This window comes from Dendropsophus ebraccatus, chromosome 6, assembly GCF_027789765.1.
Source record: "Dendropsophus ebraccatus isolate aDenEbr1 chromosome 6, aDenEbr1.pat, whole genome shotgun sequence".
In the NCBI taxonomy this organism is placed as follows: domain Eukaryota; kingdom Metazoa; phylum Chordata; class Amphibia; order Anura; family Hylidae; genus Dendropsophus; species Dendropsophus ebraccatus.
Window position 1 is genome coordinate 1,842,098 of NC_091459.1, and position 15,830 is coordinate 1,857,927.

Here is a 15,830-nt window from a genome sequence, read left to right on the forward strand (position 1 = left end):
CCTAAATGCAGTTGTTCTCAAAAGTCTGAGACATTGAAGGGGTAGTCTGGGCAAACACTATATTCAACCCTGACAGCCAGAACCCAAGCTATACAGCATAGCCTTACAGAGTTACATCCTCTGGCTTGTTAGCTGACCTTCAGTGCCTCTCTGACCACCACAAGTGTTGTCCTTCTTATAAAAATGCTTGTGTCATGGCCCAGCCGCGTTCCAGTGCTGCCATTTTGTGGCGTGATGTCAGCTTGCAGTGGGCGTCTGTTTTTATAGTAGGACGTTTGCAGATACAAATTCTATTTTAGACTTCTATGGTTAAAACTCTTAAATTTCTTCCCACAACCGTCCCTTAGTCAGACTCCACGATGCCAGGCTCCTCACTATAGATCAGTGCTTCTCAACTCCGGTCAAAACACAGCGATCACTGAGCTCAGGGAGATCAGCAAAAATACAGTGGAGTACCCACTCAAGAGTCTCCACTGAAACATTACCCCTTGAGGCAACTGAGTGAGATTTAAGGGGCTACGTGTCAGGGTGGTTTATTGATCTCCCCATTGGGGGGCATCGGCTTTCCTCCTCAGGAGGGATATCTGGCTATTCCTGGGTTTTGAGACTCGTGACTTAGGCTGCACAGACCCTGTTTTTGCTTCTCGATTCCAGTCCTCACGGCCACCACCAGGTCCGGTTCAGAGGATTTCCCATAGAGAGACACCTGTGATAATATAACTCTATCACCTGTCCTGAAAACCTGACCTGTTGGTGGCCGTGAGGACTGGGATGAGGAAGATATAGAGGATCATAAGAGCAACTTGCTGCACAGCTCCCAGTTATTGCCTATAAGAGCATTAGAAGATTGTTTTCTTTCCTGAAATTAAATCGGAAATGGTTGGTTGTGAGAATGTCGTCTCTCTGGCCTCTTCTGCCGCTTATCTGACCTATTCATGCTTAAAACAGCAATATCATCAGTGTGTGAAATTTGATTTTCCTATTAAACATGGATGCCTCCGCTGTGCTTTGTTTTGTGCCTAACCAACCATGTTTATTTTTAATTGGATGTTAGGACGAAATTCAGAATCCAGTGCAGATAAGCCGGCTTTTCACGTCCATTTGCATCATTCCTTACAGATACTTAACCTATGATGAATACGCACCAGTATGTACTGTAGAAATATTCTGTGCCGAATACAGTGCGGTGTGTAATGAAGGGATGAAGTGTGTGCCGAATACAGTGCGGTGTGTAATGTAAGGATGAAGTGTGTGCCGAATACAGTGCGGTGTGTAATGTAAGGATGAAGTGTGTGCCGAATACAGTGCGGTGTGTAATGTAAGGATGAAGTGTGTGCCGAATACAGTGCGGTGTGTAATGGAGGGATGAAGTGTGTGCTGAATACAGTGCGGTGTGTAATGGAGGGATGAAGTGTGTGCTGAATACAGTGCGGTGTGTAATGAAGGGATGAAGTGTGTGCCGAATACAGTGCGGTGTGTAATGAAGGGATGAAGTGTGTGCCGAATACAGTGCGGTGTGTAATGAAGGGATGAGGTGTGTGCTGTATACAGTGCGGTGTGTAATGCAGGGATGAAGTGTGTGCTGAATACAGTGCGGTGTGTAATGAAGGGATGAAGTGTATGCTGAATACAGTGCGGTGTGTAATGTAAGGATGAAGTGTGTGCCGAATACAGTGCGGTGTGTAATGAGGGGATGAAGTGTGTGCCGAATACAGTGCGGTGTGTAATGGAGGGATGAAGTGTGTGCTGAATACAGTGCGGTGTGTAATGGAGGGATGAAGTGAGTGCCGAATACAGTGCGGTGTGTAATGTAAGGATAAAGTGTGTGCCGAATACAGTGCGGTGTGTAATGAAGGGATGAAGTGTGTGCTGAATACAGTGCGGTGTGTAATGTAAGGATGAAGTGTGTGCCGAATACAGTGCGGTGTGTAATGTAAGGATGAAGTGTGTGCTGTATACAGTGTGGTGTGTAATGTAAGGATAAAGTGTGTGCCGAATACAGTGCGGTGTGTAATGTAAGGATGAAGTGTGTGCTGTATACAGAGCGATGTGTAATGGAGGGATGAAGTGTGTGCCGAATACAGTGCGGTGTGTAATGTAAGGATGAAGTGTGTGCTGTATACAGAGCGATGTGTAATGGAGGGATGAAGTGTGTGCCGAATACAGTGCGGTGTGTAATGAAGGGATGAAGTGTGTGCCAAATACAGTGCGGTGTGTAATGGAGGGATGAAGTGTGTGCCGAATACAGTGCGGTGTGTAATGAAGGGATAAAGTGTGTGCCGAATACAGTGCGGTGTGTAATGAAGGGATGAAGTGTGTGCCGAATACAGTGCGGTGTGTAATGGAGGGATGAAGTGTGTGCCGAATACAGTGCGGTGTGTAATGTAAGGATGAAGTGTGTGCCGAATACAGTGTGGTGTGTAATGTAAGGATGAAGTCTGTGCCGAATACAGTGCGGTGTGTAATGGAGGGATGAAGTGTGTGCCGAATACAGTGCGGTGTGTAATGAAGGGATGTAGTGTGTGCTGAATACAGTGCGGTGTGTAATAAAGGGATGAAGTGTGTGCCGAATACAGTGTGGTGTGTACTGTAAGGATGAAGTGTGTGCCGAATACAGTGCGGTGTGTAATGAAGGGATGAAGTGTGTGCCGAATACAGTGCGTTGTGTAATGAAGTGTGTGCCGAATACAGTGCGGTGTGTAATGGAGGGATGAAGTGTGTGCCGAATACAGTGCAGTGTGTAATGAAGGGATGAAGTGTGTGCCGAATACAGTGTGGTGTGTAATGAAGGGATGAAGTGTGTGCCGAATACAGTGCGGTGTGTAATGTAAGGATACAGTGCGGTGTGTAATGAGGGGATGAGGTGTGTGCTGAATACAGTGCGGTGTGTAATGTAAGGATGAAGTGTGTGCTGAATACAGTGCGGTGTGTAATGGAGGGATGAACTGTGTGCCGAATACAGTGCGGTGTGTAATAGAGGGATAAAGTGTGTGCCGAATACAGTGCGGTGTGTAATAGAGGGATAAAGTGTGTGCCGAATACAGTGCGGTGTGTAATGAAGGGATGAGGTGTGTGCTGAATACAGTGCGGTGTGTAATGTAAGGATGAAGTGTGTGCTGAATACAGTGCGGTGTGTAATGGAGGGATGAACTGTGTGCCGAATACAGTGCGGTGTGTAATAGAGGGATAAAGTGTGTGCCGAATACAGTGCGGTGTGTAATGTAAGGATGAAGTGTGTGCCGAATACAGTGTGGTGTGTAATGAAGGGATGAGGTGTGTGCTGAATACAGTGCGGTGTGTAATGGAGGGATGAAGTGTGTGCCGAATACAGTGCGGTGTGTAATGGAGGGATAAAGTGTGTGCCGAATACAGTGCGGTGTGTAATGTAAGGATGAAGTGTGTGCCGAATACAGTGCGGTGTGTAATGGAGGAATGAAGTGTGTGCCGAATACAGTGCGGTGTATAAGGAAGGGATGAAGTGTGTGCCGAATACAGTGCGGTGTGTAATGAAGGGACGAGGTGTGTGCCGAATACAGTGCGGTGTGTAATGGAGGGATGAAGTGTGTGCCGAATACAGTGCGGTGTGTAATGTAAGGATGAAGTGTGTGCTGAATACAGTGCGGTGTGTAATGTAAGGATGAAGTGTGTGCCGAATACAGTGCGGTGTGTAATGGAGGGATGAAGTGTGTGCTGAATACAGTGCGGTGTGTAATGAAGGGATGAAGTGTGTGCCAAATACAGTGCGGTGTGTAATGAAGGGATGAGGTGTGTGCCGAATACAGTGCGGTGTGTAATGAAGGGATGAAGTGTGTGCCGAATACAGTGCGGTGTGTAATGGAGGGATGAAGTGTGTGCCGAATACAGTGCGGTGTGTAATGGAGGGATGAAGTGTGTGCCGAATACAGTGCGGTGTGTAATGTAAGGATGAAGTGTGTGCCGAATACAGTGCAGTGTGTAATAAAGGGATGAAGTGTGTGCCGAATACAGTGCGGTGTGTAATGTAAGGATGAAGTGTGTGCCAAATACAGTGCGATGTGTAATGTAAGGATGAAGTGTGTGCCGAATACAGTGCGGTGTGTAATGAAGGGATGAAGTGTGTGCCGAATACAGTGCGGTGTGTAATGAAGGGATGAAGTGTGTGCCGAATACAGTGCGGTGTGTAATGAAGGGATGAAGTGTGTGCTGAATACAGTGCGGTGTGTAATGGAGGGATGAAGTGTGTGCTGAATACAGTGCGGTGTGTAATGTAAGGATGAAGTGTGTGCCGAATACAGTGCGGTGTGTAATGTAAGGATGAAGTGTGTGCCGAATACAGTGCGGTGTGTAATGTAAGGATGAAGTGTGTGCCGAATACAGTGCGGTGTGTAATGAAGTGTGTGCCGAATACAGTGCGGTGTGTAATAAAGGGATGAAGTGTGTGCCGAATACAGTGCGGTGTGTAATGTAAGGATGAAGTGTGTGCCGAATACAGTGCGGTGTGTAATGTAAGGATGAAGTGTGTGCCGAATACAGTGCGGTGTGTAATGTAAGGATGAAGTGTGTGCCGAATACAGTGCGGTGTGTAATGAAGTGTGTGCCGAATACAGTGCGGTGTGTAATGAAGTGTGTGCCGAATACAGTGCGGTGTTTAATGAAGGGATGAAGTGTGTGCCGAATACAGTGCAGTGTGTAATGGAGGGATGAAGTGTGTGCCGAATACAGTGCGATGTGTAATGGAGGGATGAAGTGTGTGCTGAATACAGTGCGGTGTGTAATGAAGCAATGAAGTGTGTGCCGAATACAGTGCGGTGTGTAATGTAAGGATGAAGTGTGTGCCGAATACAGTGCGGTGTGTAATGAAGGGATGAAGTGTGTGCTGTATACAGTGCGATGTGTAATGAAGGGATGAAGTGTGTGTCGAATACAGTGCGGTGTGTAATGAAGGGATGAAGTGTGTGCCGAATACAGTGCGATGTGTAATGAAGTGTGTGCCGAATACAGTGCGGTGTGTAATAAAGGGATGAAGTGTGTGCCGAATACAGTGCGGTGTGTAATGGAGGGATGAAGTGTGTGCCGAACACAGTGCGGTGTGTAATGAAGGGATGAAGTGTGTGCCGAATACAGTGCGGTGTGTAATGAAGGGATGAAGTGTGTGCCGAATACAGTGTGGTGTGTAATGAAGGGATGAAGTGTGTGCTGTATACAGTGCGGTGTGTAATGAAGGGATGAAGTGTGTGCCAAATACAGTGTGGTGTGTAATGTAAGGATGAAGTGTGTGCCGAATACAGTGCGGTGTGTAATGTAAGGATGAAGTGTGTGCTAAATACAGTGCGGTGTGTAATGGAGGGATGAAGTGTGTGCCGAATACAGTGCGGTGTGTAATGGAGGGATGAAGTGTGTGCTAAATACAGTGCGATGTGTAATGAAGGGATGAAGTGTGTGCCGAATTCAGTGCGGTGTGTAATGGAGGGATGAAGTGTGTGCTGAATACAGTGTGGTGTGTAATGAAGGGATGAAGTGTGTGCCGAATACAGTGCGGTGTGTAATGGAGGGATGAAGTGTGTGCCGAATACAGTGCAGTGTGTAATGAAGGGATGAAGTGTGTGCTGTATACAGAGCGATGTGTAATGGAGGGATGAAGTGTGTGCTGAATACAGTGCGGTGTGTAATGGAGGGATGAAGTGTGTGCTGAATACAGTGCGGTGTGTAATGGAGGGATGAAGTGTGTGCCGAATACAGTGCGGTGTGTAATGTAAGGATGAAGTGTGTGCCGAATACAGTGCGGTGTGTAATGGAGGGATGAAGTGTGTGCTGAATACAGTGCGATGTGTAATGGAGGGATGAAGTGTGTGCTAAATACAGTGCGATGTGTAATGGAGGGATGAAGTGTGTGCCGAATACAGTGCGGTGTGTAATGGAGGGATGAAGTGTGTGCCGAATACAGTGCGGTGTGTAATGAAGTGTGTGCCGAATACAGTGCGGTGTGTAATGAAGGGATGAAGTGTGTGCCGAATACAGTGCGGTGTGTAATGAAGGGATGAAGTGTGTGCCGAATACAGTGTGGTGTGTAATGAAGGGATGAAGTGTGTGCCAAATACAGTGTGGTGTGTAATGTAAGGATGAAGTGTGTGCCGAATACAGTGCGGTGTGTAATGTAAGGATGAAGTGTGTGCTGTATACAGTGCGGTGTGTAATGAAGGGATGAAGTGTGTGCCAAATACAGTGTGGTGTGTAATGTAAGGATGAAGTGTGTGCTAAATACAGTGCGGTGTGTAATGGAGGGATGAAGTGTGTGCCGAATACAGTGCGGTGTGTAATGGAGGGATGAAGTGTGTGCTAAATACAGTGCGATGTGTAATGAAGGGATGAAGTGTGTGCCGAATTCAGTGCGGTGTGTAATGGAGGGATGAAGTGTGTGCCGAATACAGTGCGGTGTGTAATGGAGGGATGAAGTGTGTGCCGAATACAGTGCAGTGTGTAATGAAGGGATGAAGTGTGTGCTGTATACAGAGCGATGTGTAATGGAGGGATGAAGTGTGTGCTGAATACAGTGCGGTGTGTAATGGAGGGATGAAGTGTGTGCTGAATACAGTGCGGTGTGTAATGGAGGGATGAAGTGTGTGCCGAATACAGTGCGGTGTGTAATGTAAGGATGAAGTGTGTGCCGAATACAGTGCGGTGTGTAATGGAGGGATGAAGTGTGTGCTGAATACAGTGCGATGTGTAATGGAGGGATGAAGTGTGTGCTGAATACAGTGCGGTGTGTAATGGAGGGATGAAGTGTGTGCTGAATACAGTGCGATGTGTAATGGAGGGATGAAGTGTGTGCTAAATACAGTGCGATGTGTAATGGAGGGATGAAGTGTGTGCCGAATACAGTGCGGTGTGTAATGGAGGGATAAAGTGTGTGCCGAATACAGTGCGGTGTGTAATGAAGTGTGTGCCGAATACAGTGCGGTGTGTAATGGAGGGATGAAGTGTGTGCCGAATACAGTGCGGTGTGTAATGGAGGGATGAAGTGTGTGCTGAATATAGTGCGGTGTGTAATGGAGGGATAAAGTGTGTGCCGAATACAGTGCGGTTTGTAATGAAGGGATGAAGTGTGTGCCAAATACAGTGCGGTGTGTAATGAAGGGATGAAGTGTGTGCCGAATACAGTGCGGTGTGTAATGAAGGGATGAAGTGTGTGTCGAATACAGTGCGGTGTGTAATGAAGGGATGAAGTGTGTGTCGAATACAGTGCGGTGTGTAATGAAGGGATGAAGTGTGTGCCGAATACAGTGCGGTGTGTAATAAAGGGATGTAGTGTGTGCCGAATACAGTGCGGTGTGTAATGCAGGGATGAAGTGTGTGCCGAATACAGTGCGGTGTGTAATGTAAGGATGAAGTGTGTGCCGAATACAGTGCAGTGTGTAATGGAGGGATGAAGTGTGTGCCGAATACAGTGCGGTGTGTAATGTAAGGATGAAGTGTGTGCTGAATACAGTGCGGTGTGTAATGGAGGGATGAAGTGTGTGCCGAATACAGTGCGGTGTGTAATGGAGGGATGAAGTGTGTGCCGAATACAGTGCGGTGTGTAATGGAGGGATGAAGTTTGTGCCGAATACAGTGCAGTGTGTAATGGAGGGATGAAATGTGTGCTGAATACAGTGCGGTGTGTAATGTAAGGATGAAGTGTGTGCCGAATACAGTGCGGTGTGTAATGGAGGGATGAAGTGTGTGCTGAATACAGTGCGGTGTGTAATGAAGTGTGTGCCGAATACAGTGCGGTGTGTAATGGAGGGATGAAGTGTGTGCCGAATACAGTGCGGTGTGTAATGAAGGGATGAAGTGTGTGCCGAATACAGTGCGGTGTGTAATGAAGGGATGAAGTGTGTGCCGAATAAAGTGCGGTGTGTAATGTAAGGATGAAGTGTGTGCCGAATACAGTGCGGTGTGTAATGGAGGGATGAAGTGTGTGCCGAATACAGTGCGGTGTGTAATGGAGGGATGAAGTGTGTGCCGAATACAGTGCGGTGTGTAATGGAGGGATGAAGTGTGTGCCAATCATTTCACATTCATTAAGTATTCTTCTACCTCATCCTCCAACCTCCCGGCAGAGCACAGTACTACGTACATGGGTTGAGACTCTCACGGCATCCTCCTCTCTGCTACTCTATCTCTTGTATAGCTCAATACAACTCAACAGACACGACTATATCCTCCTACACTGCACATGTCATATACAGATCTGGTTATTCTAAGTGTTTCTTGGAACTTTAAGTGCGTTTCAGAGACTTTAAAGGAACCTTGTACTGTTGAACCTGTATTACCTGCTGCACATTTACAAATAGTAAACCGGCTCAACTATATTGCAAAGACTCTGTGATTATTCGTGGAGACTACCGACACAGCACACACCACAACCTTGGGACAATCTCCACTTTCTGTGGGTGGCGGGTCCTACTATCCAGGAGGGTCACTGCACTATGGCCATCCGTGAACACTCTAACCCAAGTTACCCAGTACCAACCCGACAGGATAATGACCACAGGGGAGAGGGGTACAACCGGCCTTGTCATAACACCTGTGTGCCCACCAGACAAGGGTCCTAGCAAAAGCCAGACCCTGGCTTCGCTACAGCAGGGATTGTCTTGTCTGGGTCTATCCTCTCTGATTATCTGGATAAGACTGACTTGACTGAAGCTACACCTCCTCCCACCAAGTAACTACTTCCTAAAGGGGATGTGTTATCTACCCTGTGAGTGGTGGAAAGGAATGTGTGCAAGAAAAAGAAGAAAGATGATAGGCCCAGAAGTAAAGAGCATCTCCTATAGGTCAGCAAAAGCACATAGTACATACAAAGCAGTACAGGGGGTTGCGCTATAATGCCCCCCCCTCTGGGCGTGGTTCACAGCGCTGTATCAGCCATATGTTGCAGGATATGGTCTCAGATCAGATCTCATCATTACGGCGGTACAATCGGCCCCGGGTTGGATTTGTGAGGCCTGTATGTTAGTTACCCCCATAACTTCCTCTATTGGTAAAACTGCACCTCTCAAAGTATTCAGAGCAACATTTCATAAGTTTATTAACCCCTTAGGTGCTTCACAGAAATGTAAGTAACTTGGAAGGGAATCACAAAATTTTGTTTTTGACAGATATTTCATTAATCCATTTAATCCCCCCATATGTGGCCATCACCGGACTCACCACACACCTCAGACATGACAGAGGCCGGGGCGGGGGGCTCCTTTTATTTGGGTTTGGGGGGCAGAAATATATTTGAAAGACAAGCTGATTTTTTATTGTACCATTCTGGGGGATATGTGACACCCTAATATTTTTTCCTGGAATATGTTATGAGGTGGCACCATGATGCCCATTTTATGTAGCAGAGACACCTCCCCCAGTTGTTTCCTTAGATGCCAATCCCGACTCCTTCCTGTTACTGCAGGGAGAGTAAACGGCAGCATTATGGGCAGCGTACAGCAGCAGGTACACCGCTAGTCACACAAGAGACAGCTGCCCAGAGCTTCATGGATGGTGAGGGATGAGAGGAAAGCCTTGATTAACCTTTTAGGATAAGCAGGGGCGGAGCTAGGATTCACAGGGCCCCATAGCAAAAAACTGTATGCACAAGACAAAGCACTGCATATATATATATATATAGAGAGAGAGAGAGAGAGAGAGAGAGAAAGAGAGAGAAAGGCTCATATGGATTGAGCTGAGACATTGCTTATGGATTTTGGGAGAAATAAAAGTTGCTGTTTGATCACAGCTGATCGGAGTGCTGCGGGTTTTTCTCTTTGAGATATATATATATATATATGCTCTGTGAGTCCACTATATTTAACTATAAGGGCCCATTAGGAACCCTCATGGATAAATACATAGGTGCAGGAGCAGACTACCTTCTGCTTAACCCCTTATGTACTGCAGTGTGTAAGTGACCCAGTGTTCAGAACACAAGGAAATCTTTGCTCTACTGCTGGTGCACTGATAACCCCTGACCTCTGCACAGCAGGCAGTGAGAACAGAGGTCAGGGGTTATCAGTGTGGGGAAGCAAAGTTTTTTTTGTCTTTTGCTTGTTAACTAGAGATGATTGAACATCGGGAAATCTTAGGTTCTATCGCACCTTGTTGAACCTTCTGCATTTGATTCCTGATGCTTCCCGGTCCGGGGGGAAGGAGGAGATAGCCCGGGTACTGCCTGGAATTCTGGGATACAGCCTAGGTAATAGGGCGGTCTCCTCCTTCCCTCTTGTATAGGAGAAAACCACGGCACTCGATGTTGCAAGAATAAGTGAGGATTTTTATTTAGCAAATAGATACAAGGTATTTACTCCGACCGTACATAAGAAATGCAAGAGATGAGACCAAGTAACATATGGTGCGACGTTTCCGTCCGCTGTGGACCTTCCTCAGGCAATGCGGTCTCTCATGTGCTGTATGAGGGAGAAGGGTCGGTGGACAAAGCCGGGCGCTATCTCTCAGATACTGGAACAGTTGTATCAGTGGTGGCAACACTGTCTATTAACCCAGGAGGACTCAGAAGTGGCTGAATATTGTAACACTGTGTATAAGAGGAGGAGGCCAGGAGGGGGAAGATAATATATGGGAATCCAAATCCTCCTGGGAGAGGATGAAACCAATGAGAGTATGTGAGTGTGTGCACGCTGTAATACTGAGGTCTCTGTGTGCACGCTGTAATACGGAGGTCTCTGTGTGCACGCTGTAATACTGAGGTCTCTGTGTGCACGCTGTAATACGGAGGTCTCTGTGTGCACGCTGTAATACGGAGGTCTCTGTGTGCACGCTGTAATATGACGGTCTCTGTGTGCACACTGTAATACGGAGGTCTCTGTGTGCACGCTGTAATACAGGGGTCTCTGTGTGCACGCTGTAATACTGAGGTCTCTGTGTGCACGCTGTAATACGGAGGTCTCTGTGTGCACGCTGTAATACGGGGGTCTCTGTGTGCACGCTGTAATACGGAGGTCTCTGTGTGCACGCTGTAATACGGGGGTCTCTGTGTGCACGCTGTAATACGGAGGTCTCTGTGTGCACGCTGTAATACGGGGGTCTCTGTGTGCACGCTGTAATACGGAGGTCTCTGTGTGCACGCTGTAATACGGAGGTCTCTGTGTGCACGCTGTAATACGGAGGTCTCTGTGTGCACGCTGTAATACGGAGGTCTCTGTGTGCACGCTGTAATACGGGGGTCTCTGTGTGCACGCTGTAATATGACGGTCTCTGTGTGCACGCTGTAATACGGAGGTCTCTGTGTGCACGCTGTAATACGGAGGTCTCTGTGTGCACGCTGTAATATGACGGTCTCTGTGTGCACGCTGTAATACGGAGGTCTCTGTGTGCACGCTGTAATACGGGGGTCTCTGTGTGCACGCTGTAATACTGAGGTCTCTGTGTGCACGCTGTAATACGGAGGTCTCTGTGTGCACGCTGTAATACGGGGGTCTCTGTGTGCACGCTGTAATACGGAGGTCTCTGTGTGCACGCTGTAATACGGGGGTCTCTGTGTGCACGCTGTAATACGGAGGTCTCTGTGTGCACGCTGTAATACGGGGGTCTCTGTGTGCACGCTGTAATATGGAGGTCTCTGCGTGCACGCTGTAATACTGAGGTCTCTGTGTGCACGCTGTAATACGGGGGTCTCTGTGTGCACGCTGTAATACGGAGGTCTCTGTGTGCACGTTGTAATACGGGGGTCTCTGTGTGCACGCTGTAATACGGAGGTCTCTGTGTGCACGCTGTAATACGGGGGTCTCTGTGTGCACGCTGTAATACGGAGGTCTCTGTGTGCACGCTGTAATACGGGGGTCTCTGTGTGCACGCTGTAATACGGAGGTCTCTGTGTGCACGCTGTAATACGGGGGTCTCTGTGTGCACGTTGTAATACGGGGGTCTCTGTGCACGCTGTAATACGGGGGTCTCTGTGCACGCTGTAATATGGGGGTCTCTGTGTGCACGCTGTAATACGGGGGTCTCTGTGTGCACGTTGTAATACGGGGGTCTCTGTGCACGCTGTAATACGGGGGTCTCTGTGTGCACGCTGTAATACTGAGGTCTCTGTGTGCACGCTGTAATACGGAGGTCTCTGTGTGCACGCTGTAATACGGAGGTCTCTGTGTGCACGCTGTAATACGGGGGTCTCTGTGTGCACGCTGTAATACGGGGGTCTCTGTGTGCACGCTGTAATACGGAGGTCTCTGTGTGCATGCTGTAATACGGAGGTCTCTGTGTGCACGCTGTAATACGGGGGTCTCTGTGTGCACGCTGTAATACGGGGGTCTCTGTGTGCACGCTGTAATACTGAGGTCTCTGTGTGCACGCTGTAATACGGAGGTCTCTGTGTGCACGCTGTAATACGGGGGTCTCTGTGTGCACGCTGTAATACGGGGGTCTCTGTGTGCACGCTGTAATACGGGGGTCTCTGTGCACGCTGTAATACGGAGGTCTCTGTGTGCACGCTGTAATACGGAGGTCTCTGTGTGCACGCTGTAATACGGGGGTCTCTGTGTGCACGCTGTAATACGGAGGTCTCGGTGCACGCTGTAATATGACGGTCTCTGTGTGCATGCTGTAATACGGGGGTCTCTGTGTGCACGCTGTAATACGGACGTCTCTGTGTGCACGCTGTAATATGACGGTCTCTATGTGCACGCTGTAATACAGAGGTCTCTGTGTGCACGCTGTAATACGGAGGTCTCTGTGTGCACGCTGTAATACGGGGGTCTCTGTGTGCACGCTGTAATACGGAGGTCTCTGTGTGCACGCTGTAATACGGGGGTCTCTGTGTGCATGCTGTAATACGGGGGTCTCTGTGTGCACGCTGTAATATGACGGTCTCTGTGTGCACGCTGTAATACTGAGGTCTCTGTGTGCACGCTGTAATACTGGGGTCTCTGTGTGCACGCTGTAATACGGAGGTCTCTGTGTGCACGCTGTAATACGGAGGTCTCTGTGTGCACGCTGTAATACGGAGGTCTCTGTGTGCACGCTGTAATACGGAGGTCTCTGTGTGCACGCTGTAATACGGAGGTCTCTGTGTGCACGCTGTAATACGGAGGTCTCTGTGTGCACGCTGTAATACGGAGGTCTCTGTGTGCACGCTGTAATATGACGGTCTCTGTGTGCACGCTGTAATATGACGGTCTCTGTGTGCACGCTGTAATACGGGGGTCTCTGTGTGCACGCTGTAATACGGGGGTCTCTGTGTGCACGCTGTAATACTGAGGTCTCTGTGTGCACGCTGTAATACGGAGGTCTCTGTGTGCACGCTGTAATACGGGGGTCTCTGTGTGCACGCTGTAATACGGAGGTCTCTGTGTGCACGCTGTAATACGGAGGTCTCTGTGTGCACGCTGTAATACGGAGGTCTCTGTGTGCACGCTGTAATACTGAGGTCTCTGTGTGCACGCTGTAATACGGGGGTCTCTGTGTGCACGCTGTAATACGGGGGTCTCTGTGTGCACAGCTGTAATACGGGGGTCTCTGTGTGCACGCTGTAATACTGAGGTCTCTGTGTGCATGCTGTAATACGGAGGTCTCTGTGTGCACTGCTGTAATACGGGGGTCTCTGTGTGCACGCTGTAATACGGGAGGTCTCTGTGTGCACGCTGTAATACGGAGGTCTCTGTGTGCACGCTGTAATACGGAGGTCTCTGTGTGCACGCTGTAATACGGGGGTCTCTGTGTGCACGCTGTAATACGGGGGTCTCTGTGTGCACGCTGTAATACGGGGGTCTCTGTGCACGCTGTAATACGGAGGTCTCTGTGTGCACGCTGTAATACGGAGGTCTCTGTGTGCACGCTGTAATACGGGGGTCTCTGTGTGCACGCTGTAATACGGAGGTCTCGGTGCACGCTGTAATATGACGGTCTCTGTGTGCATGCTGTAATACGGGGGTCTCTGTGTGCACGCTGTAATACGGACGTCTCTGTGTGCACGCTGTAATATGACGGTCTCTATGTGCACGCTGTAATACAGAGGTCTCTGTGTGCACGCTGTAATACGGAGGTCTCTGTGTGCACGCTGTAATACGGGGGTCTCTGTGTGCACGCTGTAATACGGAGGTCTCTGTGTGCACGCTGTAATACGGGGGTCTCTGTGTGCATGCTGTAATACGGGGGTCTCTGTGTGCACGCTGTAATATGACGGTCTCTGTGTGCACGCTGTAATACTGAGGTCTCTGTGTGCACGCTGTAATACTGGGGTCTCTGTGTGCACGCTGTAATACGGAGGTCTCTGTGTGCACGCTGTAATACTGGGGTCTCTGTGTGCACGCTGTAATACGGAGGTCTCTGTGTGCACGCTGTAATACGGAGGTCTCTGTGTGCACGCTGTAATACGGAGGTCTCTGTGTGCACGCTGTAATACGGAGGTCTCTGTGTGCACGCTGTAATACGGAGGTCTCTGTGTGCACGCTGTAATACGGAGGTCTCTGTGTGCACGCTGTAATATGACGGTCTCTGTGTGCACGCTGTAATATGACGGTCTCTGTGTGCACGCTGTAATACGGGGGTCTCTGTGCACGCTGTAATATGGGGGTCTCTGTGTGCACGCTGTAATACTGAGGTCTCTGTGTGCACGCTGTAATACGGAGGTCTCTGTGTGCATGCTGTAATACGGGGGTCTCTGTGTGCACGCTGTAATACGGAGGTCTCTGTGTGCACGCTGTAATACGGAGGTCTCTGTGTGCACGCTGTAATACGGAGGTCTCTGTGTGCACGCTGTAATACGGAGGTCTCTGTGTGCACGCTGTAATATGGGGGTCTCTGTGTGCACGCTGTAATACGGGGGTCTCTGTGTGCACACTGTAATACGGGGGTCTCTGTGTGCACGCTGTAATACTGAGGTCTCTGTGTGCATGCTGTAATACGGAGGTCTCTGTGTGCATGCTGTAATACGGGGGTCTCTGTGTGCACGCTGTAATACGGAGGTCTCTGTGTGCACGCTGTAATACGGAGGTCTCTGTGTGCACGCTGTAATACGGAGGTCTCTGTGTGCACGCTGTAATACGGAGGTCTCTGTGTGCACGCTGTAATACGGGGGTCTCTGTGTGCACGCTGTAATACTGAGGTCTCTGTGTGCACGCTGTAATACGGATGTCTCTGTGTGCACGCTGTAATATGACGGTCTGTGTGTGCACGCTGTAATACGGATGTCTCTGTGTGCACGCTGTAATATGACGGTCTCTGTGTGCACGCTGTAATACGGGGGTCTCTGTGTGCACGCTGTAATACGGAGGTCTCTGTGTGCACGCTGTAATACGGAGGTCTCTGTGTGCACGCTGTAATACGGAGGTCTCTGTGTGCACGCTGTAATACGGGGGTCTCTGTGTGCATGCTGTAATACGGGGGTCTCTGTGTGCACGCTGTAATACGGGGGTCTCTGTGTGCACGCTGTAATACGGAGGTCTCTGTGTGCACGCTGTAATATGGGGTCTCTGTGTGCACGCTGTAATACGGAGGTCTCTGTGTGCACGCTGTAATATGACGGTCTCTGTGTGCACGCTGTAATACTGAGGTCTCTGTGTGCACGCTGTAATACGGAGGTCTCTGTGTGCACGCTGTAATACGGAGGTCTCTGTGTGCACGCTGTAATATGACGGTCTCTGTGTGCACGCTGTAATACGGGGGTCTCTGTGTGCACGCTGTAATACGGATGTCTCTGTGTGCACGCTGTAATACAGAGGTCTCTGTGTGCACGCTGTAATATGGAGGTCTCTGTGTGCACGCTGTAATACGGAGGTCTCTGTGTGCACGCTGTAATACGGAGGTCTCTGTGTGCACGCTGTAATACGGGGGTCTCTGTGTGCACGCTGTAATACGGAGGTCTCTGTGTGCAC